This window comes from Somniosus microcephalus, chromosome 15 (assembly GCF_052327205.1).
Source record: "Somniosus microcephalus isolate GS21.2 chromosome 15, FLI_Smic_1.0, whole genome shotgun sequence".
NCBI classification, from domain to species: Eukaryota; Metazoa; Chordata; class Chondrichthyes; order Squaliformes; family Somniosidae; genus Somniosus; species Somniosus microcephalus.
In genome coordinates, this window is record NC_141001.1 from 124,739,942 (window position 1) to 124,766,876 (window position 26,935).

Below are 26,935 nucleotides of genomic sequence, written 5' to 3' on the forward strand. Positions count from 1 at the left end.
GGTCCAGGTCAGTGATTGTATAATCCACCACACTAGACCCAAGAGTTGAGGAATATGTGAGTCTCCCTAAGGAGTCCCCTCTGAACCTACCGTTAACTATGTACAGGCCTAAGGCTCGGCAGAGTTGCACTACCTACCGCTTTTATTTATTTCACAGTCAAGGTTGTTCCGATTTGTGATGGCTGGTGTGACATCTAAAGGGGTCTGGCCAAACACATGGTTGTTGCCCTGTGGGTCTATGAAGTCGGGTTCACATCCGGTCCTTGCATTTAGGTCCCCACATAGTAGCACCTTTCCTTTGGCCTGGAAATGGCTGATTTCCATGTGGAGAGTATCAAATAACTCCTCTTCAAAATATGGCGATTCTATTGGAGGTATGTAGATCGCACATAAGTAGACATCTTTTTTTGTTATTCCTATATTTTTATCTCTCTCTCTGTCTCTCTCTCTCTGTCTCTCTCTCTCTCTGTCTCTCTCTCTCTCTCTGTCTCTCTCTCTCTCTCCCTCTCTGTCTCTCTCTCTCTCTCTCTCTCTCTGTCTCTCGCTCTGTCTCTCTCGCTCTGTCTCTCTCGCTCTGTCTCTCTCTCACTCTCTCTCTGTCTGTCTCTCTCTCCCTCTTGTTGTGTCGGTACCTTTCTACCTAGACACAATTTAGGACTCAGAACTCAGAGATTCAAACATGAAGTGCTTTATTGGAAGGAAAGGAAGTTCTGGCAAGTTCCGAACAAAGAGAGCTAAACTTACCAGAGAACACCCAACCATTTATCTCCTGTGACAGCGCCACCACAGGTGGGAGGAGAACACACAATAGAACACACAATACATAACATTTCCTCCCCTCTTAAATGGAAGGTCCACATTATTCCTCAACAGGTAAGTTACTTTCAATGCACTCAACGAAACTAGGGTAGAGGTAGACTGCCTCAACCCCTGACTTTACCCTGGGGTTTATTCTGCCCCAGTCTTGTGGGTAGGTCACTAAGCCTACAGATCCAAGCGTCTTGGAGGCCGCCGCTCTCTGACAGGATACCGGCGGTCATCGCTGGCTTCCACAGCAGTAGGCATTGACACAGGCCTGGATGGAGAAGGTGCCTGTGTCAGTCGAAAGTCAGGAGTTTGCACAGGTGGAACAGTCTCTTTGACTTCCTGTGTTGGAGAAGAGCACTGTGGCAAAGGATGCTGGTTTGCGGTATCATCCGGAAACAGTTCAGGCCAACCAGCCGTTGGAGCCTCTGTGGCTGTCTCTGCTCCTAGCAACAGTTGATCTGTGTGTCTTCTCCAGACGACGTCCTCAGCAGTCTCAACCGTGTAAGACACAGGGCCCGTCTGCGCGATCACCGTAGCAGGAACCCATTTCGGTCCAGTGTTGTAGTTTCAAGCTAGGACGTGCTCTCCAGGGTGAAACCATCTCTCCTTGGCTCTTTTCTCTCTCTTTTCAACTTGAGCTTGTTGTTGACAATGGACAACCTGTTCTGCCCTTGGAGGTTTGAGTAAGTCAAAACTTGTCCGCAACTGCCTCTTCATCATGAGCGAAGCGGGGGAAGTTTTGGTTGTGGCATGCGGCTCGTTCCTGTAGGACAACAGGAAGCTGTTCAGACGTTGGTGGATTGAGCCCTGACCTTGCGATGCCTTCAAGGCGTGCTTCAAAGTTTGCACAAACCTTTCTGCCTTGCCGTTAGTAGAGGGATGGTAGGGCGCAGACCTGATGTGTTGGACACCATTCACATGCAGGAAGGTTGCAAACTCCTGTGATACAAATTGTGGACCGTTGTCACTTACGAGTTGTTCTGGTGAGCCATAACGGCTGAACATCTCACCAAGTTTCTCAACTGTTTTCTCTGCCGTGATGGACCTCATCACAGCGACCTCCAGCCACTTGCTACGAGCATCCACAACCACCATAAACATCTTCTCTTCGAAAGGACCGGCGAAGTCCACATGTACTCGCTGCCACACTTCTGCAGGCCAATCCCAGGAGTGTAGGGTTGCCAGCTGTGGAACATTCCGGACCCTTTGACATGGGGAACATGTTTTGGCTTTCTCCTCAATATTCCCATCGAGACCTGGCCACCAGAAGTAGCTTCTTGCCATTTCCTTCATCCGAACCATCCCACTGTGGCCTGTATGAAGTTGTTGCAGTATAGGTTCCCTCAGAGGTGGCGGAATGATGACACGGCGTCCCCAAAGAAGACAACCTGCCTGGACGGAGAGCTCATTTCTTTTTGAAACGTAAGGTTTCAAACTAGGAGAATCTCCTATAGCTCTCCCTCGAATGACATCGTCCATTACCTCAGACAGGACTGGATCGTTGCGGGTGTACCTTCGCACCTGAACTGCAGTGACAGGTGCTCCCTCCACTTGTCTAAAGTAGAAGATGTCTATCTGACGAGGCTCTGGGGGAGTGACAGGCAAGGGTAGCCTCGAGAGACCGTCTGCGTTGCCGTGCAAGTCTGATTTGCGATATTTGATGTTGCATGTGTGTCCTGACAACAGTAAAGCCCACCTTTGCATCCTGCTTGCAGCGAGAGACGGCATTCCGGTGTGGGGCCTGAAGATTGAAGTCAATGGACGGTGGTCCGTCAGGAGTGTGAACCTTCTCCCAAACAGGTACTGATGAAATTTTCGAATTCCAAAAACGATTCCCAAGGCCTCGCACTCGATCTGTGCATAGTTACTCTCGGCCTTGTTTAAGGTGCGTGATGCGAAGGCGATAGGTTTCTCTTCACCCGAAGGCATGATGTGGGATATGACTGCTCCCACACCATATGGTGATGCATCACATGCTAGCTGCACGGGTAGCTTTGGGTCGAAGTGTGTCAAGACCTCCGATTTCAGCAATGCTTTCTTTGCTTGGGCGAAAGCTTCGTTGCACAGTTCAGTCCATTTCCATATTTTGCCTTGACATAGCGACTGATGTAACGGCTTCAGCAATGTTGCTAAGTCTGGAATAAACTTCCCATAGTAGTTAAGTAGCCCCAGAAATGAACGTAACTGGCTCACATTCTGGGGTGCTGGGGCCTCCACGATCGCCTTGACCTTTGACGGCGCCTTATGCAGGCCAGTAGCGTCAATCACATGCCCCAGGTACTCAACTGAAGACTGAAAGAATTCACATTTGTCTTTACGAACTCTGAGTCCGTACTCTTCCAGTTTTTGTAGTGTCGCATCCAAGTTCAGAAGATGATCCTCCTCATTTGTCCCAGTGACAAGGATGTCGTCCAGGTAGCACTGGACTCCTGGCAGTCCACTCAAAATCTGATCCATTGCCCTTTGGAATAGAGCAGGGGCTGACGTAATTCCAAACGGAAGGTGGCAGTACCTGTATAGCCCCTTGTGTGTCACAATTGTCAGCAGCTCCTTTGATTTGTCATCGACATGCATTTGTAGATAAGCCTGGCATAAGTCTATTTTGCTGAACTTTTGCTCTCCGGCCAGGCCCGTAAAAAGATCATCAATGAGGGGAAGAGGGTACTGTTCCGCAGACAGCACCGGGTTAATAGTCACTTTAAAATCCCTGCAGATTTGAACAGATCCATCCTTTTTCAGGACAGGAACAATGGGTGTGGCCCATTTGCTCACGCTCACAGGCTCCAGGACTCCATTCTCAACTAAGGCCTCCAAGTTAGCCTCAACTTTTGGCCTAATTGCATAGGGTACAGGTCGGGCTTTGTGAAACTTCGGCTTGCTGTCCGGTTTAATGTCCAGTCTCACGCTGATCTTTTTCATGCTCCCAAGTTCCCCATTGAAGAGTTCTGCATGTTTGTTTAACACTGCAGTCAGACCTGACTCCCCTTTTGACATCATGCGGACTGCAGGCCAGTCCAGCGTGATTTTCTCTAGCCACGCACGTCCCAGTAGCGATGGGTAGTTTCCCTTTACCACATATAGTGGCAATTTTGCAGTCTGTCCGTTCAATTTAACTGTCACCTCAATGACGCCTCTCATGGCCACAGGTTCGCCGGTATACGTCTTTAGCACAATGTTTGTTGGCTGAAGGGTAAGATGCTTTAGCATTTTGTTGTAGACAGTGTCTGAAACAAGGGACACAGCCGCGCCTGTGTCCACCTCCATCCGCACTGATTGTCCCTCCACCAGTGGTGACACCCAGTAGCCATTTAAACCACCTGCAACCGTCAATATGTGCACCTCTTCCTCCTCAGAGGTGTCGCTCCCCTCTGTTTGGCTTGTTCCATCATACTGCACTGAATGAACACTCTTTTTCCTCTCTTGTCCAAATACAGACATTTTGCTTCCATGCTTCCCAGCTCTGTCTGTTCTTTTTTTTTTTTACCTCTACAGGCACGCTCAATGTGATCCTTTTTGCCACAATTTCGGCATTCCAGCTCCGTACACCAGCAGTCATTAGCGTGATGGCCCGTTTTCCCACAACGGTAACATGTGCCGTTCCGCGCACCTTTAGGCTCAGACGACACCTTGTGAACTCTCCCTGTTGAACTCAACTGGTGAGCCTCCTTTTCCGCCATCTCCATGGAGACACTAACTTCAATGGCCTTTTCAAGAGTAAGGTTGTCCTTAGTAAGAAGGCGCTTCTGTGTGGCTGCATTTTGCAGACCACACACAAGTCTGTCTCTAATGGTGTCATTCAGCACCTCCTTGAACTGGCAGTGTTCCGACAACCTTTGTAAAGCAGCAATAAACATCGTCACTGATTCCCCCTCCTCTTGATTCCGTTTATGAAATCTAAATCTCTCAGCAATAACCAGAGGTTTTGGTGAAAAATGTGCTCCAAGAATTTCCACTAGTTGCTTATATGTTTTAGTTCCTGGCTTATCTGGTTGCACGAGGCTGCGAAGTAAATTGAATGTCTTCGGCCCGATTACACTCAAAAAGGTAGGCACGACCTTTTCCTTTGCCACCGCATTCGCCAATACAAAATAGTCAAAACGTTCTGTATAAGCGCTCCATTGCTCCACATTTTCATCAAAATCACCAATGTTTCCTAATATAGTAGCCATCTCACATTTCAAATTAAATTTTCTGTTTACTCACTGCACCCGTAACGTACGTAGATTCGTCCACTCCTCGTTGCCACTTGTTGTGTCGGTACCTTTCTACCTAGACACAATTTAGGACTCAGAACTCAGAGATTCAAACATGAAGTGCTTTATTGGAAGGAAAGGAAGTTCTGGCAAGTTCCGAACAAAGAGAGCTAAACTTAACCAAGAGAACACCCAACCATTTATCTGCTGTGACAGCGCCACCACAGGTGGGAGGAGAACACACAATACATAACATCTCTGTGTCTCTCTCTCTCTCTCTGTCTCTCTCTCTCTGTCTGTCTCTCTGTCTCTCTCCCTCTCTGTCTCTCGCTCTCTGTCTCTCTCTCTGTCTCTCTCTCTCTCTCTCTCTCTCTCTCTTTCTGTCTCTCTTTCTGTCAATTCAATTCAATTCAATTCAAATTGCTTTATTGGCATGACAAGGTACATCTTATGTTGCCAAAGCACAGAAAAACATGTATGATTGAACAAGTAAACGCAGATCTAGACATAAAGTGTATAGACAGATATATCCCTGTATACATAAATATACACACACATAATATGCATATAATCTTTTCTTAGATTTAATGGTTGTCCCTCTGCTTATGGCAAGCTGTAACATAGTTTGCCGCTAAAGTTACGCAATTTCTCTGTTCCCCTAATAGATATGGGAGTTTTTGGTGGTCATTCAAATTTTTGAATTCAGGGCATATTTTTATGAATTTTGGGTAGAAATTCCCCCTTATATCCTGATAGTTTCCACAAGTTGTGAGGAAGTGCATCTCTGTCTCCACCACTCCCTGACTGCAGTGAGAGCATAAGCTGTCCTCTCTTGGCAGCCAGGTCTGCCTGTGTCTGCCTTTTCCGATGGCCAGGCTATGCTCACTAAGTCTGTACATAGTCAAGGTTTTTCTCAATTTGCTATCTTTTACCATGGTCAGGTATACAGCCGTGGTGTATTGTCTGTTTAGGGCTAAATAGCAATCGAGTTTGTTTTGGGTTTTTGTTGTTTCTGTCCAATAGGTCAAGTATTTTTCCTTTTGTTTAGTGACAATTGTGTTGGGTCGAATTCTCTGTGCTAGGATGTCGCTGTCCTTGAGCTGATTATTATTAGTAGTGTTAGCAGTTACTTCACTGAGTCTCAGGACTAGTTGACTGATGGGACTCTTCTCTATGATCATCTCTTGGCATTTCAGGGCTTTGTAATGATAGCAGTGGGGGTTGCTCATTTTTAGGTGTTTCCAAAATTTGATGGCTCTTTTTTGGATATTAATTAGTAGTGGATATTGGCCTAGTTCTGCCCTGCATGCATTGTTTGCGGTTTTCCTCTGAGTCCGGAGGATACTTTTACAGAATTCTGCATGTAGGATCTCAATTGGGTGTTTGTCCCATTTTGCAAATTCTTGTTGTGTTAGCGGACCCCACACCTCACTGCCATAGAGTGCAATTGGTTCAATTACTGATTTAAAAATTTTGAGCCAAATGCCAATTGGAATTTCTATTTGGATTGACTTTTTAATGGCATAGAAAGCCCTTTTTGCTTTCTCTTTCAGTTCATTCACAGCCAAATGAAAATTTCCCGTAGAACTGATTTTTAAGCCTAGGTATGTGTAATTTGTAGTTTGTTCAATTTTAGTTACTCCTAGTGTGAAGTTTATTCTGGGTCCCTTATGTCTGGATCTTTGCTGGAACAGAAGAACTTTGGTTTTTTGGGGGTTTATTGTCAGGGCCCAGGTCTGACAGAACGACTCTAGCAGATCCAGGTTCTGCTGTAGACCCTCCTCAGTTGGTGAGAGCAGAACCAGGTCATCTGCATAGAGGAGGAATTTAACCTTGGAGTCATATAGGGCGAGGCCAGGTGCTGTAGATTGTTCAAGTAGTTTTGCCAATTCATTTATGTAAATATTAAAGAGTGTCGGTGAGATGGGCGAGCCCTACGCCACGCCACGCCCCTGTGAGAAGTATTTTGTTTGTTTGTCTCCAATTTTAACTGCACATTTATTGTTTGTATACATTGATTTAATTACAACATATGTTTTTCCCCCTACACCACTTTCAATAAGTTTTAAGAATAGACCGTCGTGCCAAACAGAATCGAAAGCCTTCTGGAAATCTATAAAGCAGGCAAAAATGTTGCTTTTGTTTTGGTGAACATGTTTGTCAATTAGGGTGTGTAGGGTGAAGATATGATCAGATGTTCTATAATTTGGTAAGAATCCAATTTGGCTTTTACTCAAGACATTGTGTGTCTCTCTCTCTCTGTCTCTCTCAATTTTTCAATTCAATTCAAATGCTTTATTGGCATGAAAGTTTACAGGGAACCATATTGCCAAAGCTTACATAACAAAAAGTACAGTTTTCCAACATTCTGACCTTCGTTGGGTACATACAATATTACTTTAAACAATATTAATTTAAACAGTCTTTGTACATCAGTGGGTACATTCAGTATTAATTTTAAACAGTCCTCAGGTTGTGACATGTTGTTACATATTTGGCACCAAGGTATGGTCTGTCTCCTTCTCCCAGGACTAATCTTAATTTTGACAGGTCATCCAATTCCTTGAAATCTGGGGTTGTTTGGCTGAGCTTGTCAAATAATATGTTTCTTGATGTGTTGAATTTTTCGCATTTTAGGAGGAAATGCATCTCTGTCTCAACCTCGCCGGCCAGACATTGTCTCTCTCTCTCTCTGTCTCTCTCTGTGTCTCTCTCTGTCTCTGTCTGTCTGTCTCTCTGTCTCTCTCTCCGTCTCTCTCTCTCTCTGTCTGTCTCTCTCTCTCTCTCTCTCTGTCTCTCTCTCTGTCTCTCTCTCTCTGTCTCTCTCTCTGTCTCTCTTTCTCTCTGTGTCTCTCTTTCTCTCTGTGTCTCTCTTTCTCTCTGTCTCTCTCTCTCTCTCTGTCTCTCTCTCTCTCTCTCTCTCTCTGTCTCTCTCTCTCTGTCTCTCTCTTTCTGTCTCTCTCTGTCTCTCTCTCTCTGTCTCTCTCAATTCAATTCAATTCAATTCAAATGCTTTACTGGCATGAAAGTTTACAGGGAACCATATTGCCAAAGCTTACATAACAAAAAGTACAGGTTTCCAACATTCTGTAGGTGTCAAACAATTTTGACCCTCGTTGGGTACAGACAATATTAATTTAAACAGTCGTTGACCCTCGTTGGGTACATTCAGTATTAATTTAAACAGTCGTTGGGTACATTCGGTATTGATTTAAACATTTTTAGATTATATATGCTATGGGTGTGCTCGTTAGTCACTCACTGTTCCTCAGGTTGTGACATGTTGTTACATATTGGGCACCAAGATATGGTCTGTCTCCTTCCCCCAGGACTATTCTTAATTTTGACAGGTCATCCAATTCTTTGAAATCTGGGGTTGTAAGGCTGAGCTTGTCAAAATATATGTTTCTTGTTTTGTTGAATTTTTCGCATTTTAGGAGGAAGTGCACCTCTGTCTCAACCTCGCCGGCCAGACAGTGATCACATATTCTATTTTCTTTAGGTTGCCAGGATTTCTTGTATCTTCCTTTTTCAATTGCCAGTTGGTGGTCGCGCAGTCTGTATCTGGTGAGGGTCTGTCTCTGTTTTGTGTCTCTGATGGTCGAGAGATAGTCTGCCAGTTTATATTCTCTTTTTAGGGCCCGGTAGCAATCTAATCTGCTTTGGCTTTTGGTTATTTTGTTCCAATGTTCCAGGTAGGTTTCTTTGCATTGTTTAATGATTTGGTTCACTCGGATTGGTGTTTGGAGAGCAGTGTTGGTCCGAGCCTGGTCAGGGTCCGGCTGGGTAGGAGTACTTAGTTTCAGTAACCACTGACTCAGGGGACTCGTTTCTGGGTTCAGCTCTTGGGTCTGGAGGGCTTTAAAATGAAGGGTGTCTGGGGAACTAGATTTGAGGTGATTTAGAAAGTTTAGTGCTCGTTTTTGGATGTTTATTATCAGTGGGTATCTGCCTAGTTCGGCTCTACATGCATTTGTTGGTGTTTTCCTTTGGGTGCGAAGAATGCTTCGGCAAAATTCTGCATGTCGGGCTTCTATTGTGTGTTTTTCCCATTTAGTGTAGCTATGGTGATTGAGTGGGCCCCATACTTCACTACCACACAGCGCAATGGGCAGGATTATACTATCAAATATTTTGAGCCAGATTTTGATTGGAATTTGGATGTTGTAGAATTTTCTTTTTATTGCATATAGGGCTCTTCGGGCTTTTTCTTTTAGTGCATTCACTGCTATGCTGAAGCTCCCTGATGCTGTAATGGTTAGACCAAGGTAAGTGTAGCTCATAGTGTGTCCTATGATGGTATCACTGAGAGTAAACTGGTATTTGTTTTCCTGACATCTGGGCCTTTTTTGAAAAATCATGATGTTGGTTTTCTTTAGATTTACTGTCAGGGCCCAATTTTGGCAGTATTTGTCGAGTAGGTCTAAATGTTGCTGTAATCCCTGTTCTGTGGGAGACAGCAGAACCAGGTCATCCACATAGAACAGGGATTTCACTTCCCCATCCAGGAGACAGAGACCCGGTGACTCACTTTACTCCAGCATGTCTGCTAACTCATTTATGTATATGTTGAACAGGGTCGGACTCAAATTGCAACCCTGCCGGACGCCTCTTCTCTGGGTGAAGAAACCGGTGCGTTTGTCTCCAATTTTGACAGCGCATTTATTTTCCAGATTCCTCGATTTAATAAGGTCATAGACTTTGCCCCCTATTCCACACTGAAGAAGTTTGTAATAGAGCCCTTCGTGCCAAATAGAGTTAAAAGCTTTCTTGAAGTCAATGAAACAAGCAAATATTTTCCCATTTTTTGTTTGGTGTATATGTTTTTCAATGAGAGTGTGAAGGGTATAGATATGGTCGGTGGTGCGGTGTTTTGGAAGAAAGCCTATTTGATTTTTTCTAAGGATATTATGTTTGTTAAGAAAATCCAGTAATCTACTATTTAGAATACTGCAGAATAACTTCCCTAGACAACTGTTGACACGGATGCCACGGTAGTTATTTGGGTCTGATTTGTTTCCACTTTTATATATGGGAGAGATGAGTCCTTGGCACCAGATATTGGGAAAACAGCCTGAACGTAATATGATGTTGAATAACTTGAGTACAGCACCCTGCATCTCTCTCTCTCTCTCTCTGTCTCTCTCTCTGTCTCTCTCTCTGTCTCTCTCTCTGTCTCTCTCTGTGTGTCTCTCTGTGTCTGTTTCTCTCTGTCTCTCTCTGTCTGTCTGTCTCTCTCTCTCTGTCTGTCTGTCTGTCTCTCTGTCTGTTGTCTCTCTCTCTGTCTGTCTGTCTATGTGTCTGTCTGTCTCTCTCCCCGTGTCTCTCTCCCTCTCTCTCAGTCTGCCTGTCTCTCTCTCTCTGGCTCTCTGTCTGTCTGTCTGTGTCTGTCTGTCTCTCTGTCTCTCTCTGTCTGCCTGTCTCTCTGTGTCTGTCTGTCTCTCTCTCTGTCTATCTCTCTGTCTGTCTCTCTCTATCTGTCTCTCTCTCTGTCTGTCTGGTTCTCTGTCTCTCTCTGTCTGTCAATAAGTTTCAAGAATAGACCATCGTGCCAGATGGAATCGAAAGCCTTCTGGAAATCTATAAAGCAGGCAAAAATTTTGCTTTTGTTTTGATGAACATGTTTGTCAATTAGGGTCTGTAGGGTGAAGATATGATCTGATGTTCTATAGTTTGGTAGGAATCCAATTTGGCTTTTACTCAAGACATTGTGCTCCTCAAGGAAGTTTATAAGTCTTTTGTTTATGATACTACAGAAAACCTTCCCCAGGTTACTGTTTACATAGATGCCTCGATAGTTATTTGGGTCAACTTTGTCCCCACTTTTGTATATGGGCGTTATGAGTCCTTTGTTCCAGATATCAGGGAAGTAACCGACACTCAGAACCAAGTTGAAGAGTTTCAGTATAGCCAGTTTCATTTTATCGTCCGTGTGTTTAATCATCTCGCTTAGGGTGCTGTCTGCACCGCAAGCTTTTCCTGGTCGCAGGTCCTTGAGTTTTTCAATTAGCTCTTTTTCAGATATTATGGGGTCTATCGGGTTTTGGTTATCTTTTATGGCAAATTCTAGCTTTGCCAGTTTTTCGCATATTTGGTATTGCTCTGGGCTTAGTGTGTTTTTCTGGTATAATTTTTCAAAATGGTTTTCCCATGTGTCTCCGTTTTGAATGGCCAATTCGTCGTGTTGTTTTTTGTGTAATGTATTCCAGTTGTCCCAGAAACAATTGGAATCAATGGATTCCTCAATGGAGATGAGTGTATTCTTAATATACTGCTCTTTCTTGGTTCTGAGTGTGTTTTTGTATTGTGTTAGTGCCTGACAATAAGTAAGGCGTAATTCCTCGTTTTCTGGTTGTCTGTGTTTTTGGTTTGATATTTTTCTGAGTTTTTTCCTCATGTTCTGGCAATCGGAGTCAAACCATTTTTCGTAGTTTTTTGTTTTGGGTTTGTTCTTGCGAACTTTCAAGTTTGACATTGATGCCAAATTATCAAAAATATTATTTAGGTTATTCACTGCCCGATTTACGCCTTCTTTATTGTGTGTGTATGTATTTTCCAGAAAGGTGTCCAAGAGAGCTTGAGTTGTTTGATTGCTAATTGCTTTCTGGTATTTTTCCGTGCTGTTTTTGGCCCATCTGTAAGATTTTTTAATGTTGTACAGTTTACTGGGTTGTGTTTCTGTGTTGGTTGTTTCTGTCCTTTCAAGATATGCAGTAATTTGACTGTGATCTGACAGTGTTGTTTGTGGTTTGACTGTGAATGTTCTGAAAGAGGATGGGTCTAGATCCGTAATCATATAGTCTACGGTGCTGAAGCCAAGAGGTGAGCAATAGGTGGATCTTCCTAGGAAGTCTCCCAATAACCTACCATTGACAATATACAGACCCAGGCTTCGACAGAGCTGCAGGAGCTGTTTTCCGTTAGCATTTGTCTGTTTGTCGCAGTTATGCCCGTGTGGATGGGAAGGGAGATCAAAGTGGTTATTCCCAAATATGTAATTATTCCCATGATTATTGGTGAAGTCTGGTTCTTCGCCCATTCTTGAGTTGAGGTCCCCACATATCAACCCATTTCCCTGGGCCTAGAATTGGATAATCTCCCTCTCTATGTTGGAGAAGGTGTCCTCTTTGAAGTACGGGGATTCTGTCGGGGGGATATAGCGTGTGCAAATGAAAACATCTTTCATGCTAGAGATGATGCCCCTCTTAATTTTGAGCCATAAGTGGTTTTCGCCCTTTTTTATAAATTTAATGTAATTCCTAAGCTCTGCTTTAATCCAAATCAGTATGCCTCCAGATTCTCTGCCCTGGGTTACTCCTGGCAATTTATTGGAGGGGACCACCAGCTCTGTGTACCCAATGGGACAGCCAGTGTGCCCTTCTCCTCTACACCAGGTTTCCTGTAAAAAGATAATATCTAGATCTTTAATCTCATCTAGGAACTCTGGGGTCCCACTCTTCATGCCAAGCATAGAAGAGCGTAGACCTTGGATATTCCAGATTGAGATATATAAGGATTTCATGCTAAAATTGATCTTTTACTGTGATGGGTTAAAATATGATAAATAGTGATATGTGTTTGTCGTGTCTAAATGGGGAAAAAAGAACATTTCAATTGTCTATAAATGCTGAGGATAATTGGTTACAACTTTTTCTAACAACTAGTCCTTATTTTTTCTGATCCATAAGGCGGGAGTGGATGCTGCTGATCGCCTGCATTATGTCTCTTAATGGATTGTCTCTGCCTGTGGTATTGCGTACGCTCTGAGCACCTCTCCCTCTGCCTGGCTGGGGGTGGTCCTGTTCCCCTGTAAGGCAGGAGTGGTGCAGGTCCGACATTGGTGTTGTGCGTGGGGATCCTCTCTGGTCCTGGTTGGTGTGGTGGTGGTCTCTGTAGTAGTCCTGGTCTGTATCCCGTTGGTCTTTGGTGATCGGGGGGGGGGGTCCTTTTGGGATCTGGGTGTGGACCCGGTTAAAAGCGACGTCCTTCAGGTCCTTCACAAAGACCGACATTCGGTTCCTGTGGATATGGACTTGGTCGTAAAGACATTCCACATCGAGGCTGGGGTGTTGGGCCAGGTGCACGTTATGTTTTAATTCACAGTCTCTTGCTATGCTTGCATTTATCTCGTGGATTATTTTGTTGTTGAAGTTTCTTCTCGGCAATAGTGTTTGGGAAGGTGTCACTTGCCTTCTCAATCACTGATCCGAGCGATGTTGCTACCCTTTTCTGCTGGGCCCTTAGGTCATTTGTGCCGGTGTGTATTATTATGTGTTGGGGGTAGCCTAATTGGGTTTTGGTCAGCCATTCTAGGGCTCTGTCTGTTGTTGGGCACCAGAGCTTTTCTACTTTACGTCTGGGGAAGAGCCTTTTCTCCCATAGGTATTTCCCATTTGAGTCTATGAGTATTACGATGTCAGCCTTGTTGGTGTTTACTGGTTTGTGGCTTTCATCTGGACTCCCCGGTTGTGTGTTGGACCGGGGTGGTCGTGTCTGGTGTGAGCATTCCTCTTGTGAGCAGCTCGGCTGTGGTTCCAAAGTGGTGGGGGCAGACTGGGTTTCAGTGTGCTGGTCGGTCTGTGTGGCTCCCCCTGTATTGTGGGTCTGCTGCTGTTGTTCAGTGTGAGAGTGCAGCTGCCCAGTTGGGCTCTGTACTGTCTTATCTCTAGCCTCTAGCTGCTGGGCTAATGCCGCTCTCTCTCCCCTGTGTCTCTCTTTGTCTTTCTGCTGCTCTTTCACCTGCTTCTCAAGTAAGTTCAGATCCCTCCTGTGTCTCTCCCTCTCTTGTTTTTGTTCCTGTTTTATTGCTGAAATGATGTTTTCTTGGTCGGTTTTCATTTTAAGGACCTCCTCTGTAAGTTTAACCAGCTGTGTCTCCAGCTGGTTAAATTTCTCCTTTAGTTGTACCGGGCTGTGGGGTCTCGGTGTGTCTGGTCGGAGCTGGAGGGCTCACTCACTTCCTGGCTAGGCTGCTTTTCTCTTGGTGAGCTGGAGGTGGTAGGGGGAGAGTGTGTGGCTTTCTCGCTGATATTTCCGCTGGGGCTGGTCAAATGTACCATGAGGTTGTGGGGCCCCAGGGTGTGTGTCTGGTCAGAGCTGGAGGGCTCACTCACTTCCTGGCCAGGTTGAATTACTCCAGGTGAGCTGTAAGTGGTGGGGGGGAGTGTGTGTGGCTTTTTCCCTGGTAGTTACCCTGGGGCTGGTCTTTCCTTTCTCAATTATTTCTCTCAGTTTCTGGAAGGCCGTTTCAAAGTCTTTGAGGTTGCCTTGCACCATTATTGTACCGTTTCTGTACATGTTGACCATCGTGGTTTCGCTACCAGGGTCCCCTGATTTCTTTATTTTCAGTTTGGACCCATTCGCGGTTTTTTCCTGCTTAACCCTGGGATAGTGTATGTTTATTGCTTTGATCCAAGCCGCTGGCTGCTCTGAGTAAAAAATGAGATTACTCATGTTCCCAGTGGTGTACCAGTCAGCAAAGAGAGTTTCTGGTTTCGCTCTCAGCTGCCGTTGCTTGAGCGTTTTTTTTTCATTTTTTTTTATGTTGGGGGGAAGCTCTCTGTCTCTCTCTCTCTCTGTGTCTCTCTGTGTCTCTCTCTCTCTCTGTCTCTCTCTCTCTCTCTCTCTGTCTCTCTCTGTCTCTCTCTCTCTCTCTCTCTGTCTCTCTCTCTCTCTCTCTCTGTCTCTCTCTCTCTCTCTCTCTGTGCCTGTGTATATCTGTCCATATCCTGACTCTGTGGTAGTTGAGAGCTGCTATAGCAGCAGCAGAGCTGGTGAATCCACTCCTTATACTCTATGGCAGTGAGGTATGGGGACCGCGAACTCAACAAGAATTTGCAAAATGGGACAAACACCCAATTGAGATCCTACATGCAGAATTCTGTAAAAGTATCCTCCGGACTCAAAGGAAAACAGTAAACAATGCATGCAGGGCGGAACTAGGCCAATATCCATTAATAATCACTATCCAAAAAAGAGCCACCAAATTTTGGAATCACCTACAAATGAGCAATCCCCAATGCTATCACTACGACGCCCTGAAATGCCAAGAGCTGACCATAAAGAAGAATACCCTCAGTCAACTAGTCCTGGGACTCAGTGAAGTAACTACTAACAATACTAACAATAACCAGCCCCAGGACAGTGACAGGGTAACACAAAGAATTCGACCCAACACAATCGTCGCTAAGCAAAAGGAAAAATATCTGACATATTGGGCAGAAACAACAAAAACCCAAAGCAAACTCAATTGCTACTTGGCCCTAAACAGACAATACAACATAGCTGATTACCCGACCATGGTAAAGGATAACAAACTGAGAAGAACCTTGACAAGGTACAGACTTAGCGAACATAGCCTAGCGATCGAAAAAGGCAGACACAGGCAGACCAGGCTACCAAGAGAAGACAGGATATGCTCTCACTGCAGTCAGGGAGTAGTGGAGACAGAGATGCACTTCCTCACAGCCTGCGGAAAATATCAGGGCATCAGGGAGAATTTCTACCAAAAATTCTCACAAATATGCCCTGATTTCAGAAATCTGAATGACAACCAAAAACTCCCATTCCTACTGGGAGAGGAGAGAAGCTGTATAACACTGGCGGCACACTATGTTACAGCTTGCCATGAACAGAGGGACAACCAGTAAACTAAGAAAAGAATATATATAAACAATGCGAATGTATATTTATACACTCAGGGATATACCTGTTTATACACTGTATGAATAGAACTGCGTTTATGTGTTCAACCATAAATGTATTTTGATGCTTTGGCAACATAAGATGTAACTTATCATGCCAATAAAGCGATTTGAATTGAATTGTGTGAATTGTTCCCATGGTATGTCCCACAATAGCCAGGAGAATGAGGCCCAGGGGATCTTCCTGATGTCACATTCTCTCACCTGACCTCAGATCCTTATGCTGTCTGCAACAGGAGTTCCTTCTTTTATTTTAGAATTTGCTTATTGTCAGCTTTTTCTTCACCGATTCAGCAGAAAAATGCACATTCCACAAATAAAACATGCCAATAATTTTTCCGCTCAGTGTCAGCACCGTCCTGAGCAGCTGCAGACTGGAGCTTCCTCAACCCCAGCCTCCGAGAGCTAAAGAGCATCATTTCCAGAATCACCCGCTGGACCCGGCTCTCTGAGTGAGATTGTCTGCTGGTCACATTATTCCCGGTAAACGAATTGTTAGATCGTAACGCTGAGCCTGTGACGTGAAGCACCCATTCCACTGCTCACTGTTTTACACAGGAACAGGAGGAGGCCATTTGGCCCCTTGAACCTGTTATTCAGTTAGATTGAGGTTGATCTGTATCTTAACTCCATCGACCCGCCTTTGCTCCATAACCCTTAATACCCTTACCCAATAAAAATCTTTCAATCTCAGTTTTGAAATTGTCAGTTGACCCCCCAGCCTCAACAGCTTTTTGGGGGAGAAAGTTCCAGATTTCCACCACCCTTTGTGTGAAGAAGTGCTTCCTGACATCACCCCTGAACGGCCTGGCTCTAATTTTAAGGTTCTGCCCCCTTGTTCTGGACTCCCCCCACCAGAGGAAATAGTTTCTCTCTCTACCCTATCAACTCCTTTAATCATCTTAAACACCTCGATCAGATCACCCCTCAACCTTCTAAACTCGAGGGAATACAAGCCCAGTCTGAACAACTTGGCCTCGTAATTTAACCCTTTTAGCCCCGGTATCATTCTGGTGAATCTGCGCTGCTCCCCCTCCGACAGGCCTTGCACGCAGCCTATTTTGGATCCGAAAACAGGCTGAAACTAATTTCTACCTGAGAGAGAGACTGAGAGGGAGAGACAGAATGAGAGAGAGAGTGAGAAAGAGAGCAAGTGAGAGCAAAAAGAGTGAAAGATAGAGAAAGACTGAAAATGTGAGACAGAGAGAGTGAGAGAGAGAGACAGAGTGAGAGAGAGAGAGAGAGAGACAGAGAGAGTGAGAGTGAGAGTGAGAGAGAGAGAGAGAGAGAGAGAGACAGACAGAGAGAGAGAGAGACAGAGAGAGTGAGAGAGAGAGACAGAGAGAGACAGAGAGAGAGACAGAGAGAGAGACAGAGAGAGAGAGAGACAGAGAGAGAGAGACAGAGAGAAGCGGAGGAAGAAGAAGAGAGACCAGCAGAGGCAATCACCTCCCTGCCCATCTCCACCCCCCCCACACCTCTCAACGCAAACACAATGCTGAAGGAGAGTCTGTCCAAACTAGAACTCGATTTCAACGAATACAGAGAAACACAGGCCAAGAATCTGAAGGAGGAACTCAAACAGCTGAAAACGGAAAACGAGTCCACCATCCACAAGCTGAGAAAGACCGTAGAGGAACAAAGAAATGAGATCAAAGAACTCCATACTCAGCTAAACAAAACTATGGAGGCCGTAGAAAGGCTCAGCAGGCAACACAAAACTCCTAAGGTCCAAAAACCTGATGACACAAAAACAACACACACAAGGACACAGAACCCGTCGGATGCAACCCCACACGAGAACACATCAAAAGCCCCAAACCCCGCTCTTGCCACACAGTCTATCCCAGAAACCCAGCCAACAACCAGCCCTCAGTCGAGCCATGCCAAGACTACGGCTACCCAGTCCCCTCACACAGGAACACAAAAACCATCAGACCAAGGATGTCTCGGAGCGGGTGCAGAGCATTCTGAAGGGGGAGGGGGATCAGCCAGTTGTCGTGGTACATGTAGGTACCAACGATGTAGGTAAAAAGAGGGAGGAGGTCCTACAAGCTGAATTTAGGGAGTTAGGAGCTAAATTGAAAAGTAGGACCTCAAAGGTAGTAATCTCTGGATTGCTACCAGTGCCACGAGCTAATAAGTTTAGAGAGAGTAAGATAGATAAGCTAAATACGTGGCTTGAGCAGTGGTGCAAGGGAGAGGGATTTAAATTCTTGAGGCATTGGAACCAGTTCTTGGGGAGGAGTGACCTGTACCAAGGGGACGGTCTACACCTGAACTGTGAGGGAGCCGATGTCCTCGGGGTAATATTTTCTAGGGCGGTTCGGGAGGATTTAAACTAATTTGGCAGGGGGATGGGAACCTCGGTAGTGGAAAAGAGGGAAGTCATATGAAGTTAGAAATAGATGGTAGAAAGGTGAGAAGCAATAAGCAAAGGAGAGAAACACAAAGGGCCAAACTAATTCATAATGTGAGTGTGAAAAAAGCAAGCCTGAAGGCTTTGTATCTTAATGCTAGAAGCATTAGGAACAAGGTGGATGAATTAGTTGTGGAAATAGAGGTAAACAAGTATGATTTGATTGGGATTACAGAAACGTGGCTGCAGGGTGGGCAAGGCTGGGAACTTAACATCCAGGGATATACAATATTTCGGAAGGATCGGCAAAAAGGTAGGGGAGGTGGGGTAGCATTGCTGGTAAAGGAGGGGATTAATGCAATGGAAAGGAAGGATATTAACTCGGATGAAACGGAATCTGTATGGGTAGAAATGAGAAATAGCAAGGGGAGGAAAACGTTAGTGGGTGTGATATATAGGCCTCCAAATAGTAATATGGAGGTGAGGGAAGGCATAAAAAGGGAAATTAGAGAAGCGTGCGATAAGAGCACAGCTGTCATCATGGGTGACTTTAATTTACATATTGATTGGACTACCCAAATTAGTAAAAATTCTGAGGAGGAGGAATTCCTGGAATGTTTTCGGGACGGTTATCTGGACCAATATGTCGAGGAGCCGACTCGAGATCAGGCCATTTTAGACTGGGTATTGTGCAATGAGAAGGGACTTATCAGCAATCTTCTTGTACGAGGCCCCTTGGGTCAGAGCGATCATAATATGATCGAGCTCTCAGTCGAGATGGAGAGTGAGGAAATTGAATCAGAGACTAAGGTCCAGAACTTAAATAAAGGGAATTACGAGGGTATGAGACGGGAATTGGGTAAGATTGATTGGGTGGTGTTTCTGGGGGGATTGACAGTGGATAGACAATGGCAAGCATTCAAAGATAGAATGGAAGAATTCCAGAACATGTTTATACCGGTTTGGCATAAAAATAAACCTAAAAAGGTGACTCAACCGTGGATAACGAGGGAAATTAGGGACAGCATAAAATCAAAAAAAAGGGCATATCAACTGGCAAAAAAAAGCACCAGACCGGAAGATTGGGGGCAGTACAGGATACAGCAAAAGAGGACAAAGGGATTAATCAGGAAGGGGAAAATAGAATACGAAAGTAAACTTGCAGCAAACATAAAGACAGACTGCAAAAGCTTTTATCGGTATATCAGGAGGAAAAGACTGGTAAAATCCCAAGTCGGTCCCTTGCAGTCCGATTCGGGAGAATATATAATGGAGAATAAGGAAATGGCAGACCAATTAAACTCATACTTTGGTTCTGTATTCACAAAGGAGGACACAAATAACCTCCCAGGAATATCGGCAAACATAGGGACTAATGAGAGGGAGGAGCTGACAGAAATTAGTATCTCTAGGGATATGGTGTTGGGTAAGTTGAGGGGACTGAAGGCCGACAAATCCCCGGGGCCTGATAAACTACATCCTAGGGTACTTAAGGAGGTGGCCCTGGAGATAGCAGATGCTCTAAGGATCATCTTCCGGAACTCCATTGACTCGGGAACAGTACCCGTGGATTGGAGGGTAGCTAATGTTACCCCAATATTTAAAAAGGGGGGTAGAGAGAAAGCAGGGAATTATAGACCAGTAAGCCTTACATCGGTTGTGGGCAAAATGCTAGAGTCCATTATTAAGGATAAAATAGCGGAGCACTTGACAAATGGGGAAAGGATCGGACAGAGTCAACATGGATTTACAAAGGGTAAATCGTGTTTGACTAATCTGCTGGAATTTTTTGAGGAAGTAACTGGTAAAATAGATGGGGGAGAGCCAGTGGATGTGGTGTACCTTGACTTCCAGAAAGCCTTCGATAAGGTTCCACACAAAAGATTATCATGCAAAATTAAGGCTCATGGGATTGGGGGCAAAGTATTAACGTGGATAGAGAACTGGCTGGCGGATAGAAAACAGAGAGTTGGAATAAACGGCTCGTTTTCGGAGTGGCAGGCAGTGACCAGCGGGGTGCCGCAAGGATCTGTCCTGGGACCCCAGCTGTTCACAATATATATAAATGATCTGGATCAGGGAATTGGATGCAATATTTCCAAATTCGCTGACGACACTAAACTAGGAGGAGGGGTGGGCTCTGATGAGGATGTCAGGAGGCTACAGTGCGATTTGGACAGGTTGGGGGAATGGGCGGATACGTGGCAGATGCACTATAATGTGGATAAATGCGAGGTTATCCACTTTGGGGGTAAAAACAGGAGGGTGGATTATTATCTAAATGGCAATAGATTGGGAGATGGGGAAGTGCAGAGGGACCTGGGTGTTCTTGTGCACCAGTCACTGAAGGAGAGCATGCAGGTGCAACAGGCGATTAAGAAGGCAAATGGTATGTTGGCCTTCATATCAAGGGGGTTCGAGTATAGGAATAGGGATACCTTACTACAGCTGTACAAGGTGCTGGTGAGACCGCATCTGGAGTATTGTGTACAGTTTTGGTCGCCCCATCTGCGGAAGGATGTTCTTGCCATGGAAAGAGTGCAGCGGCGATTCACCAGGCTGATACCTGGAATGGCGGGAATGACCTACGAGGAGAGATTGAATAGTTTGGGCTTGTACTCACTGGAGTTTAGAAGATTGAGAGGGGATCTCATCGAAACATATAAAATTATGGCAGGCCTGGACAGGCTGAATTCAGAGAGAATGTTTCCAATGGCAGGGGAGCACAGAACCAGGGGCCACAGTCTAAAAATAGCGGGCAAATCATTTAAAACAGAGATGAGGAAGAATTTCTTCACTCAAAGAGTGGTGAGCCTGTGGAATTCCCTGCCACAGAGGGCTGTGAAGGCTAATTCAATAAATATTTTCAAGAGAGAATTGGATATATTTCTGAAGGCTAAGGGGATTAAGGGTTACGGAGAAAAGGCGGGGACGGGGTACTGAACTGGTAAGATCAGCTATGATCTCAGACGAAGATCAGCCATGATCTCATTGAATGGCGGAGCAGGCTCGAAGGGCCGAATGGCCTACTCCTGTTCCTATCTCTATGTTTCTATGTTTCTATACCCCCCCAAACGAGGACACACCGAAAGCCTCAAACCCTGCTCCTGCCACACAACATATCCCAGAAACCCAGCCAACAACCAGCCATCAGTCGAGTCCTGCCCAGACTACTGTTACCCAGTCTGAAAAGCCAGCCCCTCAGGCAGTCCTGCTGACCGACTCCAACGGAAAGTTTCTGGACCCCCAGAGGCTGTTCCCAGGCCATCAAGTCCTGAAAAAATGGTGCAGCAACACAGACCAAGCAATGAAGATCCTGAACAAAGAATCCCTTGGTAGCCCCAAATGGATTGTGATCCACACAGGCACGAACGACCTACGCACACTACGGGGAGACACTGCTAGGGCAATGAGCAAGATGGCGGAAAAGGCCAGCAGGGAATTCCCCGAGACACAGATCGTGATCTCCACACTACTGCCCAGAAAGGACACCCCAGCCCATATAATCCACAACGCCAACAGGGAAATCGACAAGAGATGTTCTGTCCTCCCCAACGTCTACCTGGCCCATCATCCAAACATCAACACAAGGGACCTCTATGACGAAATACATCTACTCAAACAGCGGATGTGGGTCTTCGCAAAAAACCTCATAAACACTGCCAAAAGACGCAGCCGTCCCACCCCCTCTACCATTGGGAGCCCTAACCCAAACAGGACCACCAATGCACCCCACCCCCCTATACAAAACCAACAACAGAACCGTGCTTTTATACCTGACCCAAGACCCCCCTCTAGACCACAGACTATAGACCAAGAACTGAGAAAGATCATGACGATGATGAACAGCCTGATAGAAAGCCGGAGAGGAATGCACTAAATTATTAATATTGTTATTTATCATTATCATTATTGTTATCTTATCAGTATTATTACTATTATTAGATAGCTATATGTGCATGCCTCATGAAATTTATACTAAATCATCATTTAGCATTATAGAAATTAGTGTTTCCACACTCATCCCACAAAATAGGTCCATTTTATTTCGTTTTTTTTTAACTATATAAATGCGTTCTTTCCACATAAGCTGCTGGAATATCCAGGGCCTCCGCTCCTCAACTTTTGGGATGAAGAGTACAGACCCTGAATTCCTAAAAGCTATAAAAGACATTGATATAATTGTGTTAACAGAAACATGGTGCCAAAAGGACGTGCCGACCCACTGTCCTCCAATGTACCATGAAATCATTGTGCCCTCAGTAAAGAGCACTAAGACACGCAAGGGCAGAACCTCCGGGGGAATATTGGTGTGGTATAAGGGAGAACTGGACAAACACATCTCACCGGTAAAACAGGGAAAATCACACGTATGGCTAAAACTAGATAAAAATATAGGAATATCAAAAAAAGATGTTTACTTATGTGCGATCTACATACCTCCAATAGAATCGCCATATTTCGAAGAGGAGTTATTTGATACTCTCCACATGGAAATCAGCCATTTCCAGGCCCAAGGAAAGGTGATAATATGTGGGGACCTAAATGCAAGGACCGGTTGTGAACCTGACTTCATAGACCCACAGGGAAACAACCATGTGTTTGGCCAGACCCCTTTAGATGTCACACCAGCCATCGCAAATCGGAACAACCTTGATCGTGAAATAAATAAAAGCGGTAGGGAGGTAGTGCAACTCTGCCGAGCCTTAGGCCTGTACATAGTTAACGGTAGGTTCAGAGGGGACTTCCTAGGGAGACTCACATACTCATCAACTCTTGGGTCTAGTGTGGTGGACTATACAATCACTGACCTGGACCCCTGCGATATCAACTCATTCACTGTCAGGCAGCAATCCCCCCTCTCAGACCATAACCAAATAAATATGTACCTTAAACTATCTGCCCAAAATACAGACACAAAAAAGGAACCCAGTAAGCTCCATAAAATAAACCAGACATACAGATGGGCCCCAGACAGTGGAGAAAAATTCATCACAGCACTAAAGTCACCTGATCTCACAAGTAAAATATCAAAATTTAAAGAAAACCCATACGAGATCAACAGAGATGGTGTAAACATGGCCATAGAGGATATAAATATGATCTTCCATGAGGCAGCTGTAAAAGCCGACCTTGTGAAACAGAAGAGGAAGCGTCACAAAAGACAAAGGCCTAGAAATTCACTAGCCTTAGCGCCGCTTTTGAGGCGCTAGAGGGACTAGCGCCAGAGTTATGGCCATTTGAAAAATTGAGTGGGGCCCTAAAGCGGCGTTGCACCGGTAGCGCTGCGCCGGCACCAATGACGTCATCGGTGTGCGCAGCGTCCCGGTTGCCGTGGTAACCCGCCCGAACTCCGAAATTGAGTTGCGGCCGCCTCGCCCGTGGCAGCCGCAAGCAACGTTCTGTAAAAGGTGCCTTGCTGAAGTTAGCGCCGGCGCATTAAGGTCGCGCGGCGGCCGGCCGCTTCCCCGGCGGCCGCCTGCCCGCACCTCCCTCCCCGGACTCCTCCAAGACCCCCCCGCGGCACAGATGCGTGTGGGCCGCGAGCCCGGCACTTCTCCGAGGTGCCGGGCTCATTTTTATTCAGCCGTCAACGGCCAGCGGTCGGGTGCAGGCAGCTCCTCCTTAACGGAAGGAGGAGGCCTGCACTTCCCCAGCCTGCCGCACCGCATCGGGCGCCGCAGCGCCGGAACAGCGCCGCAATGGGGCAGGTAGCGCCCATTGGGAGGCGCTGAAACCCTCCAGTAGCGCCGGCAGCCGTTTGGGCGCGGCGCTACTGAATTTTTGGCGCGCGCAGGGGGACTTAGCGCCGGCACTAACTTCCGGCGCTAAAGCCCTGGCTGCGCCAAAACCCAATTTCTAGGCCAAAATAAAAATAAGAAATGGTTTGACCACGAATGCAAAAATGCCAGAAAAGACCTGAGAAAAATATCAAACCAAAAGCATCGCCATCCAAACAATCCGGACCTACGTACTAGATACAATGAAACCCTCAAAAGATATAAACACACCATTAGGAACAAAACACAAAACTATACCCACAAAATACTCGAAGAAATTGAAAACTCCACCAATCCAAAACAATTCTGGGAAATGTGGAATAACCTGAGTACAACACAATTGCAAGCATTACCAATCCAAGATGGCGACATCTGGAGAACACATTTTGAAAACCTCTACAAAGACATCCCAATAAACGAAACAAACCCAAGTCAACATCAGGTCACAGAAAAACTCCACACATTAGAAGCAACAATTAAAGACAACCAAAACCCTCTAGACTCCCCAATCACATGGAAAGAACTGGCCACAAAAACAAAATCTCTCCACCTAAAGAAAGCCTGTGGCCCAGACAACATCAAAAATGAAATGCTCAAGTTCAGCAATATGGAGATGCAGGGTGCGGTACTCAAATTATTCAACATCATATTACGTTCAGGCTGTTTTCCCGACATCTGGTGCCAAGGACTAATCTCCCCCATATATAAAAGTGGAAACAAATCAGACCCAAATAACTACCGCGGCATCTGTGTCAACAGTTGTCTAGGGAAGTTATTCTGCAGTATTCTAAATAGTAGATTACTTGATTTTCTTAACAAACATAATATCCTCAGAAAAAAACAAATAGGCTTTCTTCCAAAACACCGCACCGCCGACCATATTTATACCCTTCACACCCTCATTGAAAAACATATACACCAAACAAAAAATGGGAAAATATTCGCCTGTTTCATCGACTTCAAGAAAGCCTTTGACTCTATATGGCACGAAGGGCTCTATTATAAACTTCTTCAGTGTGGAATAGGGGGCAAAGTCTATGACCTCATTAAATCAATGTATCTGAAAAACAAATGCGGGGTCAAAATTGGAGACAAACGCACCGATTTCTTCACCCAGAGAAGAGGCGTCCGGCAGGGCTGCAATTTGAGCCCGACCCTGTTCAACATATACATAAATGAATTAGCAGACATGCTGGAGCAAAGCGAGTCACCAGGTCTCCGTCTCCTGGATGGAGAAGTGAAATCCCTGTTCTATGCGGACGACCTGGTTCTGCTGTCTCCCACAGAACAGGGATTACAGCAACAACTAGACCTACTCGACAAATACTGCCAAAATTGGGCTCTAACAGTAAATCTAAAAAAAACCAACATCATGATTTTTCAAAAAAGGCCCAGATGTCAGGAAAACAAATACCAGTTTACCCTCAGTGATACCACTATAGGACACACTATGAGCTACACCTACCTTGGTCTAACTATTACAGCATCAGGGAGCTTCAACATAGCAGTGAATGCACTAAAAGAAAAAGCCCGAAGAGCCCTATATGCAATAAAAAGAAAATTCTACAACATCCAAATCCCAATCAAAATCTGGCTCAAAATATTTGACAGCATAATCCTGCCCATTGCACTGTACGGTAGTGAAGTATGGGGCCCGCTAAATCACCAAAGCTACACTAAATGGGAAAAACACACAATAGAAGCCCTACATGCAGAATTCTGCCGAAGCATCCTTCGCATCCAAAGAAAAACGCCAACAAATGCATGCAGAGCCGAACTAGGCAGATACCCACTGATAATAAACATCCAAAAACGAGCACTAAACTTCCTAAATCACCTCAAATCTAGCTCCCCAGACACCCTTCATTTCAAAGCCTTTCAGACCCAAGAGCTAAACCCAGAAAATCCCCTGAGTCAGCTGCTACTGAAACTAAGTACTCAGCCGGACCCTGACCAGCCCCAGACCAACACAGCCGTCCAAACACCAATCCGAGTGAACCAAATCATTAAACAATGCAAAGAAACCTACCTGGAACATTGGAACAAAATAACCGAAAGCCAAAGCAGATTAGAATGTTACCGGGCCCTAAAAAGAGAATATAAACTGGCAGACTACCTCACGACCATCAGAGACACAAAACAGAGACAGACCCTCACCAGGTACAGACTAAGCGACCACCAACTGGAAATTGAAAAAGGCAGATACAAGAAATCCTGGCAGCCTAGAGAGAATAGAATATGCGATCAATGTCTGGCCGGCGAGGTTGAAACAGAAATGCATTTCCTCCTAAAATGCGAAAAATTCAACACATCAAGAAACATATTATTCAACAAGCTAAGCCAAACAACCCCAGATTTCAAGGAATTAGATGACCTGTCAAAATTGAGATTAGTCCTAGGAGAAGGAGACAGACCATACCTTGGGGCCAAATATGTAACAACATGTCACAACCTGAGGACTGTTTAAAATTAAGACTGTTTAAAATTAATATTGAACGTACCAAATGAAGTACAAAGACTGTTTAAAATTAATATTGTTTAAAAGTAATATTGTATGTACCCAACAAACGTCAAATCGATTGACACCTACAGAATGTTTGAAAATGTACATTTTTGCTATGTAAGCTTTGGCAATATGGTTCTCTGTAAACTTTCATGCCAATAAAGCATTTGAATTTGAATTTGAGTGAGTGAGCGAGAGAGAGAGAGAGAGTGAGTGAGAGAGAGAGAGAGAGTGAGAGAGACAGAGAGAGAGTGAGTGAGTGAGAGAGAGAGACAGAGAGAGGGTGAGTGAGAGAGACAGAGAGTGTGAGTGAGTGAGTGAGAGAGAGAGAGAGTGAGCGAGAGAGAGTGAGCGAGAGAGAGAGAGTGAGTGAGAGAGAGTGAGTGAGAGAGTGAGTGAGTGAGAGTGAGTGAGTGAGAGAGAGAGAAAGTGAGTGAGAGAGAGAGAGAGAGGGTGAGTGAGTGAGAGAGAGAGAGAGAGAGGGTGAGTGAGTGAGTGAGAGAGAGTGAGAGAGACAGAGAGAGAGTGAGTGAGTGAGAGAGAGAGACAGAGAGAGGGAGGGTGAGTGAGAAACAGAGAGTGTGAGTGAG

General features: G+C 45.2%; 1 protein-coding gene across 1 annotated transcript in view; it reads left to right on the forward strand.

Annotated features, from left to right (window-relative positions):
* Positions 1-26,935, forward strand: part of LOC147107213 (leucine-rich repeat serine/threonine-protein kinase 2) — a gene marked incomplete at its 5' end in the record, with an annotated part of 193,741 nt that overhangs the window by 92,845 nt on the left and 73,961 nt on the right.